General features: G+C 41.8%; 1 protein-coding gene across 11 annotated transcripts in view; it reads left to right on the top strand.

The window, feature by feature from the left end:
• The window catches only part of arvcfb (ARVCF delta catenin family member b), a 369553-nt gene that overhangs the window by 187980 nt on the left and 169475 nt on the right, over positions 1-12098 (top strand). Inside the window, exon 1 of one of the 11 annotated variants that reach the window (XM_086011982.1) lies at positions 8681-8966. The exons of the other annotated variants lie outside the window; for them this stretch is intronic. The gene's annotated coding sequence lies outside the window, so the exon portion shown is untranslated. Of the gene's footprint in view, positions 1-8680; positions 8967-12098 lie in introns of those variants that run through there. 11 annotated transcript variants of the gene reach the window in all.

A 12098-nucleotide genomic window follows, 5' to 3' on the forward strand; every position in this document is an offset into this window, starting at 1 on the left:
AGGCAACACACCATCCTGGAGTCTCGTTTGCGGCCGCAGAACCGCCTATCTATTCCCTTTACAATTGAATCCCCTATTACTATAGCTCTACCCCTCTCTTTCCTCCCATTCTGTGTAGCAGAGCCACCCCTGGTGCCAGGAAGTTGGGTGCTGCTGCCTTCCTCTGATAAGCCATCCCCCCAACAGTACTGAAAGTGGTGTATCTGTTGGAGAGGGGGATGGCCACAGGGGACCCCTGCACTACCTGCCTGCGATTAGTACTCTGCCTGTTGGTCACCCGTTCCCTTTCTTCCTGTCCAACCTCTACCTGTGGTGTGTCCAACTCCGTAAATGTGCTATTCACATTGTCCTGAGCATCGTGAACGCTCCAATATGTGTCCAATCACAACTCCAGCGCGGCAATGCGGTCTGTCAGTTGCTGCAGCTGGATGCACTTCCTGCACATGTAGTTGTCAGGGACACAGGAAGTGTCCGAGTTCCCACATATCGCAGGAGGAGCAGATCAAGGGGCCCGGCTGTCCTGCCATGACTTACCCTTTGATTTAATTTAAATTCAATTAATTAATCAATCCCACTAATTACACTACAGTTAACTGGTTTACCAACAGTCCCTGCTACACCAGAGAGACCTTAGAAACTATAAACCAGAGTTAAAGTTTTAAAAAAAAAAAGAGAAATACTCACCAACCAATCACTTACCTGCTTCCTGGTGACGTCACACTTTGATTACTTTTTACCCCTCTCCCCTGCTGTTGAACTAGTATGCTGCTCGCTGACTCACTGCTGCCCGTGTAACTGCCGCCGATGCTGTGTTCCCACACAGGCCCGCTCTGTAGAAAGTAGTTTCCCCCCCCCCCCCCCCCCCCCTTAAAGGTACATACATTACACCGAGCACCTGTTTTCATGTTGGAATTTTGGCTTTGGTCTAGCATTACATGAACAACTGCTGGAAATGAGAGAATTGCATTGGAGTATGCTTTGTAATAGTTACAGAGCAGTCCTGCATGCACATCTTAGTAAATGGAGGCATAACTCTGCGAATGGTGAGCACTACATTTTAAATTTGACTCCTCCACTGTCAGCCATTTAGAATTTCACAGTTGGCTACAACTTATGACCATTGTGGAAACATTTGGCTGCTTGCAACTTCATACTATTGGACATAAATTAACAAGTATAATATAACTTAATTTTTTTTAAATAAAAATGTCTCATGGGTTTGGGCTACTTTGAAACTTAAGAAAAATTGAGTTGCACCGGGTTTGCTTGCCAAGTATGGTAATTGAAATTTACTGTTTGACATTATTGCAGTTGAGTTTAATTGTGCTTCATGTCAAAATCCATCTTCATTTACAAAATGTTAGTGGAAGAAAGAAACAAGACTTGCACCTCAGCATATCTCAGATATGTCTCAAAATGCTTTCAAATATAATGAATATAAAGTGTAGTGGTTTTTCTGTAAGCAAATGTAACAGCCATTTTATGCACAACAAAATCCTGCAAACAGCCAGAGTTGAATGGCCAGTTAATGTGTGTTTTTGGTGCTGATTGAGGGGGGAAATGTTGGTCACTCCTGTTTAATAGTGCCATGTGATTTTTAACACCTCCTCCTCCTCCTCCTGCCCCCCCCCCCCCCCCCCAAAAAAAACCGGGAGGCAGGATCTTGGTTCAACATTTCCATCTGAAGGCGTGGCAACCCCTGCACTCCCTCGGTACTCCACTGGAATGTCAGCATTGGTTATGTGCTGGTGAAAGATTAGTCCGGTGCACAGATTGTACTGACTGGAAGTAGATGGGTTTGGTTTTCTAATAAAACTGTAGAACTTAAAACTGCATAGCTTTTTTATTCTAAGTTTTTTTTTGTTTTCTAATATTGCTTGCTCCTGAATTAAATCCGTGTTAAGGCAGCACTGCCACACTTTGCCTAGAAGGACTAGCACAGTTTTACTGGCACCTCTCGGGAGCTCCTGACCCCCCACAGTGGTTTCTTTTCTTTTATGGGTGTGAATAGTAATTTCACTGTCCATTGGCGTGTTCATAGGAAGTGAAAAATCAGACTGTGTGCACACCCAACGCGCATGCAACTGTGATGGGATGAAGTGTAATTTCTCTTGTCTCCCTCTTTCCATGCGCCCCCCCCCCCCCCCCCTGCCAAAACACCCTGGCCATCAAAGGTGATTTCTATCTGTTTTAAATTTTGTTTTGTAGTTCCACTACCTTGTGTGTGATACTTTGAATTAGTTGATTTAAATGCTGTCTAAGTAAACTAAAGCTACATTTATTTTGGGTTTAGTGGTATACTAGTCTGGCTCTTGATGTGCAGCTGGTGCCAAACCCAAGGTGAAGCTGCCAGTTTTCCTAAAAATAGTGGCTGGGCTGACCCAACCTTTTTATTTTAAACTTGTTGTGCCAGCCTTCGTGAAACCGGCAACTTCACATTGGACTTGACCCAGCTGCATAAGCCCTATACACTAAGACAGTATCGTGTCACAAAAACTGACCCAAAAGCAGTTTAGCAATGACTTCCTTATTGTGCATCAAAGCATTCTGATTCTGCAGTGAGATTTAAAGTCTGTTGGATGACAACAGAGGAGGTTATTTGCTAATGGTGCAGAATTACTTTAAACCCACCTATGTTGACCAGATGCCATTTGCATCTCATTACAAACTTTGATTTGAAATATTATTTAATAACACATGGAAAATGGGAATTGTTTTAAAATTAGAAAACCCAGCCAGTTGTGGCTCAGTGGGTAGCACTTTCGCCTCCGAGTCAGTGAGTTGTGGGTTCAAGTCCCACTCCAGAGACGTGAGCACAAAAATCTAGGCTGACACTCCAGTACAGTACTGTTGAAGGTGCTGTTGTTTGGATGAGACGTTAAACCGAGGCCCCGTCTGCTCTCGGGTGGATGTAAAAGATCCCATGGCACTATTTTGAAGAAGAGCACCCAAGAACCAGGCTGAATACAGAAAGTTCAGAGGGGAAGTGAAAAAGATAAGAGGGGCAGAGAGAGTACGAGAATAGACTGGCAGCTAACATAAAAGGGAATCCAAAAGTCTTCTGTAGGCATATAAAAAGTAAACTGATAGTAAGAGGTGGGGTGAGGCTGATTAGGGACCAAAAAGGAGACCCATGCATGGAAGCAGAAGGCATGATTGAGTTACTAAATGAGTACTTTGCATCTGTCTTTACCAAGGAAGGAGATGCTGCCAAAGTCATAGTGAAAGAGGAGGTAGTTGAGATACTGGATGAGCTAAAAATTGATAGAGGAGGTAGTAGAAAGGCTGGCTGTAATTAAATGACATACGTTGCCAGCACCAGATGGGATGCATACTGGCCATAATCTTCCAGTCTTCCTTGGATATGGGGGTGGTGCCAGAGGACTGTAGAATTGCAAATGTTACACGCTTGTTCAAAAAAATGTGTAACGATAAACCCAGCAACTACAGGCCAGTCAGTTTAACCTCGGTGGGAACTTTTAGAAACGATAATCCGGCACAAAATGAACAGTCACTTGGACAAGTGTGGATTAATTAAGGAAAGCCAGCACACATTTGTTAAAGGCAAATACTGTTTAACTAACTTGATAAAATTTTTTGATGAGTTAACAGGGAGGGTTGATGAGGGCAATGCTGTTGATGTGTACATGGACATCCAAAAGGTGCTTGATAAAGTGCCATAATAGGCTCGCCAGCAAAGTTGAAACCCATGAAATAAAAGGGACAGTGGCAGCATGGATACGAAATTGTTTAAGTGACAGGAAACCGTAGTGGTAAATGGTTGTTTTTCAGACTGGTGGTGTTCCCCAGGGGTCGGTACTAGAACCACTGCTTTTCTTGCTATATATTAATGGGTGACTTGGGTGTATAGGGCACTATTTAAAAATTTGCAGATGACGACAAACTTGGAAGTATAGTGAACAGTGAGGAGGATAGGGATAGACTTCAAGAAGACATACAGGCTGGTGGAATGGGTGGACATGTGACATGAAATTTAACGCAGGAAAGTGCAAAGTGATGCATTTTGGTAGAAAGAATGAGAGGTGGCAATATAAACTAAAGGATACAATCCTAAAGGGGGTGCATGAACAGAGACACCTGGGGGTAAATGTGCACAAACCGTTGAAGGTGGCAAGGCAGGTTGATAAAGTGGTTAAAAAAGCATACAGGATCCTGGGCTTTATAGATAGGCATAGAGTACAAAAGCAAGGAAGTTATGACAAACCTTTTATAAAACACTTGCTTCAGCCTCAACCAGAGCATTGTCCAATTCTGGGCACTGCACTTTTGGAAGGATGTGAAGACCTTTAGAAAGGGTGCAGAAAAGATTTGAGTGGTTCCAGGGATGAAGGACTTCAGTTATGAGGATAGACTGGAGAAGCTGGGGTTGTTCTCCTTGGAGCAGTGAAGTTTGAGAGGTGCTCAAAATCATGAGGGGTCTGGACAGAGTAGATAGAGAGAAACTGTTCCCATTGGCAGAAGGGTCGAGAACCAGAGGACACAGATTTAAGGTGATAGGCAGAAGATCCAAAGGCGACATGAGGAAAAACGTTGTTACGCAGCGAGTGGTTATGATCTGGAATCCACTGCCTGAAAGGGTGGTGGAGGCAGACTCAATCGTGGCTTTCAAAAGGGAGTTGGATAAGTATCTGAAAGAGAAAATTGCAGGGCTACGGGGAAAGGGAGTAGGAGTGGGGCTAGCTGAAGTGCTTTTGCAGAGAGCCGGCTCGACGGGCCGAATGGCCTCCCACTGTACTGTAACCATTCTGTGAAGAGCGGGGGTGTCCTGGCCAATATTTATCCCTTAATCAACATCACTAAAAACAGATTATCTGGTCATTATCACTACTGTTTGTGGGAGCTTGCTGTGTGCAACTTGGCTGCTGTGTTTCCTACATTACAAACATGATTACGCTTCAAATAAACTTAATTGGCTGTAAAGTGCTTTGGGGTGTCCGGTGGTCATGGAAGACGCTAAATAAATTCCTTCCTCTCCTCCATCTCCCCCTTTGAAAATGCTGACTGAGGCTAGAATTTGTTTCCACCGTTGCAGGCAGCCTTCTCGTAAGAGGCTTTTCTTCATGTGGCGGCCTGTACAGTATGTGTAAAAGTTGGAGGTGGGTGATAGTGATCGTTGGAAATGTGAGAAAGTTTCATTCCCCACCCAGTATCCATGGATGGGCACCGCAGTAGTCATTAGTGCGAAGTTACTAGATTTTCCACACAGTTAAGAATCTGTCGGTAGTTTGCTACATGGAGAATAAACTGCCCCCTTAAGCAGCACCACCCCGCCCAGCAGCAACTTAAATAAGCGTTGGCAGAGTTCTCTGTACAAGTTCCTTTCTTGAGAAGCAGACAAAAGCAAAGTTGCATTACAGGAAACTAGCTGACAAAATGAGTGGACTGTCGTTTGGCCCAGATAGTGTATATGTCAAAAAATGGGTAAAATAGAAATGTGAAAGTTGTCAGTTAGAATAACTTGACATTAAAAAGCCCTTGGTACCAGTTATCACTACTTTGAAGTGCTGTTTTAATAAATTAACTTGTTTTGTTGCCCACTGTACTGCTACTGATGTGGATCTGGTCAGGATAATGCTTTTTTGCAGCACTGGCCATCTTTCATGCAGAAACATTCCTGAGCTTTTAAACAAACACTGAATGAATTTGATCTTGGGTCTGTAAATAATTGACATAGTTCTAGATGTGAGGAGACCACAGCGCTACCATAAATGGTAAACTGCCAAATGTTAGAACTGTGTGTTATTGCCAGTAATAGCTTGTTGAAGTTGACAGGTCTGCTGTAGTCCTCCCGATAAAGTAATGGACATAAGGCGTGATCTGGGCTGAGTTTCTGAAGTAGTTGTTTGTTTAAACTTTTTAATCTAGTGTCTCAATCAAGAAAACTTTGCAGGAGGGCAACTTAAGCCATTTATATGTTTGGGGAGGGAGAGGATTTTAAAACTGAGCCGACTGCAAGCAGTGGTGTGAAGGATATTCGTGGTCATGAATGTTGGAATAAACTTTTTTTTATATGTAGTAAAATCAGTAGGATTGTTGAACATTCACTCAGTGTAACTTTGAACTTGCCCAAAGATGAAGAATGTTTCGCAACCAAGCAGAAAGGCCAAGGCCCTTAGTACAGAGTACCATCAGTGTTGAGAAGTATATAAAGGTTGACCAGGTAGATCCAGCAGTATGATCGAAGTGTCACTCAGCTTGGTTTTTAAAAACCCAGCTGAAGACTAACTGAAGGAGTTAGAGTTTTGAAATACTGGGAATGAATTACTTTACTTTTGTCGGTTGCTCAGTTCTTTTGGCCGCACCTTGTCCAAAAGGGAACTGAGATGTCTTTACAGTAGACAGAGGGAAGGGCATGCAGAACAGTGTATTTGGATTTGAAAAGCGAGAAGTTCAGAAAAGCGGTGTTCACAGTAGTATCGATAAGATGAAAAAGGTTGCAAAGGCACAAGAAGTCATAGGCTAAGAGCAGAAGTAAGAGAATTGTCCATTGGGTAATGAGCTTTTTTCTGGTAACAGTCTGAGGTGCTGAGAGAAATACCAGAGGAACCTCTCCAGACCACTGTGGCAGAACTATTCAAATGTTGGATAGACTTGGGTAGTAGAAATTTGCAAATTGTTGAGAACCTGTGCTTGGCTCTGAAGAGGAATAGCTTTAGCAAATGGAGGGGCTGTGGGGTTCAAATTTGAGGTCAAAAAAATATGTTGGAGCATGTTGATGAAGGAATAAGTGGCACCATCAAATGTAATGGGTGATCAGACTTGTTTGAGACACTAATTATTGTGTAGTTAAGAACTGAAAACTGGATTTTCAACGCCCCATTGAAGGGCATAGAAGGGATTCCGATGTAATGGTTCAACCATTGCACTCTAGAATGGGAAGTTATGAGCATTGAGAGCATGTGATTTGAAGAAAGTTGGGGAACGTAGTGTGGGATCTTCAAAGAGCGATACGGTAAGATGAGTGGCAGAGTTGGAGCAACTGGAAAGGATATTAGACACCAGTGAATGTAATTTTGGGAGGGCATGTTATGTATTTACATGGTACCAGACCCTGTCAAAGCTTTATGTCCAAGGCAACGACATAATTCAGCAGTGATGTAGTGCAGAGTTCCACGGGTGCGTAACACACAATCACCTGTACAACAGCAATCTCAGACCATGCATTGTGTACAAGTCAGGTGCTTGTTCAGTTTTTAACATGTGGATGTCAAGACGATTGTTTCACAAGATGTGCTGCTTTTTATTCTGTGCCAGTTCAGATGAATATTACATGGCTCATTTTCTTGGTGAGTAGCACAAGAATCTGTATTGATTTCATCTTGGATGCAAATGCCAATCAAGATTTAGAGAAGGAGTCCTGACGAAGGGTTTCGACCTGAAACGTTGACTCTCTATCTCTCTCCACAGATGTTGCCTGGCCTGCTGAGTTTTTCCAGCATTTTCTGTTATTTAGAGAAGGAGTCGTTGATTAGTTCTAAACATGACATTTAGAATAAACTTATGAAAGGAACAGTTTTAGGGAAGTCTGGTTTTAAGACAAAATTGGCACTTTGGCTTATTATTTTGAGGGGCCACACATTTGTTTTATTTTAGGTGCTTAGCAGCCCAGTAGTGCTGGAGATGGGTGTGCTAACATTCTGGAAGCTGGGAAGGAAGACTTGAAATGGAGAGTCAAATCTTGTCATTCACTCAAACACACCATTTTTTGATCCAGTCTTGCTGGTGTGTTGGGAGGCTCGTCACCCAATGGGTATGATAGTCAATCCTTGGCCTCGTGCAAAGTTCACGCACAAATTTGCAGCAGAGGTTATTGTGTCGTAAGTAGGGTCATTCCAATTTGCCTTCAACCCTCCTGGAGATAAATTGCCATATCTGTACTGATGCCCTATGAGATCAGCTAACTAAGCACTTGGATGTTTCAGATATAACTTAATTATGTACTTGTGTATCTGCAGGCAAAATAAGATGATGTACAGTGTAGCTTTCTGTTTAAAACAAACCTTGTTTTGCTCTACTGTGCCAATTTTACTTTTTCAGTGTAAAACTAAATAGTTGACCCTGTGGCCGGGGCCCCTCTGTTCCAGGCAGAAATGGTGAGTGTGTGGATGAAAGTAAAATTGCCATGGAGTTCTTACCATTCCTGTTTTTCAAAGTAGGAGTGTGTACAGGTGTATAAATCTTGCTCCCTGCTGAAGTACCGACTTGAGCTACAAATATACTTCATTAAGACATCGGGGTTACTTCCATCGGGGAACATGGCACAGTCTCTTTGTAAAGAATGTGATTTGCATGTGTATTTTACCAAAAATTATCAAATCTCTATTTGGCATTGTTGCAATTTATAGCAAGATTTAGCTGTTGTATTTGCCTTTGTAGAGAGAATGCAACTGGTTGGAAAACTGCTGAAATCATGCTCTTGTCCAAGGAGGGGCGGGTGGTGTTTGGCCGGGGTGGGGGGGGAGGCGGGCGAAGAGAGACAGAGACTCGAGTGCAGCTGTGGTTTAAATCCTGTGACCTAAACTTTAAAGACTGCTTTAGCACTGTCCTTGGTTTCTGTTGATTAGGGTGTGGCCAGATATGGCTCTATTGGAGTTTCCAGCTGTGACTGTCTGTCTCTGCAAACTGCAGTTCTGCACATGCTCAGTTGTGTGGGATGGGCATTGGGTGAGGGCTGTTGGAGGAACTTGAAGAAGTAGCTGGACTTTTTTAAGCTGATTGCTGCCTTCCAGAACTGTGGAAATGAGATGTTTGATGGGGTCAGCAGTTCATTTAGAAAGGGACATTTAACACACTCTGAACTGATGCAGGGAGGTGAGCAGAGCTACGGATCCCCTCAGCTGTGAGTTTAATAAGACATGTGGAATTTGAGCGATATACTCAAGATAACTGGAATTTGAGTGCCGTGGCTGCAGGCAGGACTTTGACAGACTAACACACGAGTGAAGGTAAGAGACTGCACTGAGAGATTCAGAAAAGTGAACTGCAAAGGACAGATGTATACTTCACATGAAGGAGGTGCAAAAAGAAATGGAGCTAATGTGTGGAAAGAGTGCAAATGCTTAAGTCTTGTATTCAGGTTTTTTGGTGGGGTGAAGGAATGCTGGAAGAAGAATTCTAAACAACTTTCCGAAACAGAAAATGACCAAATAGCTTTTGTTGTTGTCAGTGCTGTACTGGGAACTGAAGCTCTTCTGACTTCACTTTTCGGTTTGAATGTAGTACTTTTTTCAGTTCTGAGAAGCTTGTGCGGTACATTGTTTTGATTTTAAGGTTCTTAGTTCTATTTATTCCACAGTTCCACACTTGTGTACGGTAGTTGCTACTGATAAGCTATGCAGTGTAAGTGGTGTGAAGTTATTGACTCCTGATTGTAGTGAATTAGTAAAAATTACACCTCTTGATATTGGAGATGAATGAGGGTGTGTCGGAGGAGGCTTGCATTGGGTTTGTATAAATGTTCAGTGTTTTCCTCCTTCTGCCGGGATAGAAAATGCAGTTGCAGTGTCTAGTGTGTAATCGAATGCTGCCCGGCTCCTGAACTGAAATTGAGCAGCTGACAGTGTTGAACCATTCAGTTTACATCATCGAAAACCACACTAAATGCCAGCTCCACAGGGGTTTAAATATAAAATTAATTCTGGGACACTAACTTGGAACTTATCTGCTGATGCTTTTCAGAAGACCCTTAACAAGTTGAACATTAGGTGAATGTTACTGGAGAGTGGGTGGGGTGGTGGTGGAGAAAGAGGAGCAAGAAAGATTAAGTCGTAAATGCAAGTAGTAACTTATGGTAAATATCAAACATCATCTCTGGAGCATGCAAATGGGTTTGTAGCTACTGATGAAAGAAGAGTTTGCTTAGTGGGCTTACGTTTCAGCATTGAGATTTGTATCATCAGTAATGCTGGTTTGGTTTGTGGCAGACAATTCTACCAAATTTAAGGCTCATTTTTGTGATCCGTCTTGGGTTTTAGTTAAAATGTTAAATTAATGTGTATATACTTATTTACAGCATTTTAAGTTAATTGGTTTAACACATTACATACTAGGTGCCATCTCTCCTATCATTGGGATTTTGTTTGTAAATTTTCATTATTGGATGAAGTTAGTTAATGCAAATAAATTTGTGTAAGACCCAATTATTTAGAACTTTTTCACTGGCCTCCTTCCTTCCTCCAGTTCTGCCCATCAAAAGTATTTGCATAGCAACAGAATGGTAGTTTTGATCAAAGTTGGAAGTTCTGTAATCATTTTTAATGTGCAGTGGAACCTTTCATTATTTGTGATCCAATTATCTGCTGCCTTGACTACCTTCCAGAATTCTTGTGCAACGGAGCCATACACAAGACATGGCCTCATGCTAATCCCAATCGTTTCTTCACTGAAACAAGTCGACACATCTGGCCCCCTCTTCAATTCTAGGAACTGCAAAAATTGCTGATGCTTTTTAAAAGCAACATGATATACAGAAGTTTAAGTTTCAATTTTTGAAGTGTCAGTGTATAATGTAGATAGTAACTCAGCATTTATTTTTTTTTAAATTGGGTGCTGGCATTTATTAATTTGTTTGTTCAACTAACTTGTCAGCATCATTCGAATTGTACTGTCATTTTCTGCTGTTGAAGTGAATGTTTAGTTTTCCAAAAGATTTCTCAAATTGATAGCTTAATATTGCCGAAGCCCTTTTAAGTATATTCTAAAAAGCATTTGTCACATGATTTACTTTCTAAACTTGGTGTACCCCCAGTGCACCTCATATTTTAAGCTGGTGGTGTGAGCAGTGCTGGATAAAGATTGGTAGCCATGGGAATAGAGATCTAGCCCACACACGACTGAAATGCTGTCATAAGGAAGCGCAATGTGAAATGGATATCTGAGGCTAATGGCTCACATGCTTTAGCCGTGCGTGGTTGAAGTCGAAGCTGATGTCACCTGTCCATTTGCTGCTGATTTTGTACAGACTTGATTCCAAATAGAGGTTACCCTCCGCTGCATTTTACTTGAGTAGCCAACGTGCTAAATGGAGATATGTGCAATAACTCTAGAGGCTGTTGGATGTACTTGGATTGTTTACAAGAAAATGTATTCTCTCTTTATGGGTGAATATTGTGTGTTACAGGTTGGTGAGCAACCCACTGAACGCAAGCATTCAGTAATTGCTGCAAATTGGGATGTTGAACTGATTTCCTCTGGCTCTACACAAACAATGAATGATTGATTGGTATTAAAATGAAATGTGAAGAGATAGTTTTCATAGCACCTCTGCACAGGTCAACAGATTGGGTAATTTCCCTTGTGTACCGCGTGATGGAATATTAGTGCTCTATCACTTGAACAGCAGAGTGCGTATGTCCCTGGCTTTTTTTGTAATATTTCTCCATTTATTGTACTACAGTGACGAAATGCAGAACCTAAATGGCTGATTTTCTAACTAGCTAATTGACTGCATCACTGTATACTTTGCAAAGTGAGACTGAATAGTGCTGCCCCAGTACTCCGTTTAGAGACCAAGATAAATTTTAGTTAAGGGTAAAATTCTTGAAGGTACAACTAGCCATTTTAGGAGTTTAACACTGGGGTATCAAAGTGGTTTTGAGGTTGTAACGTCCCCAGATTTCTACTGGAATGGACATTGGGTGGGCAACTATGCCATTAAGGAAACTAACATGGCTTAAATATATTAATTTTAAAATGTTATCCTAAGCAGCCCTAATTCTAACTCAAACATTTGAGGTGCGATTGTGTAGAACTAATTACAGAGCCTAATCGCTACTTAGACGCATGCCTGGCACAGAAAAAGCCCAATGAAGGGGAAAGTGCAGGAAAACTCACTGAAAAGTAAGATTTGTTTCTTGATTTTAAATGGCAATATTTAATTATAGTTAGGTGGCACAATAAAACACTCAGGATCATGCTTTTCTTTCAGATAATGTCTTTTGGTGTACTTTTATAAAAACTAAGTACTGAAATGTCATGTATTGAAGTTTTTTTTCTTAAACTGATGAGTGTGATGTCCTGTTTTCTACTGTGAACTTTACTAACGTGAAAGGTTTGACCTTATGCAATTGTGACAGGAC

The sequence above is a fragment of the Somniosus microcephalus genome, chromosome 19 (genome assembly GCF_052327205.1).
Source record: "Somniosus microcephalus isolate GS21.2 chromosome 19, FLI_Smic_1.0, whole genome shotgun sequence".
Lineage (NCBI taxonomy): Eukaryota > Metazoa > Chordata > Chondrichthyes > Squaliformes > Somniosidae > Somniosus > Somniosus microcephalus.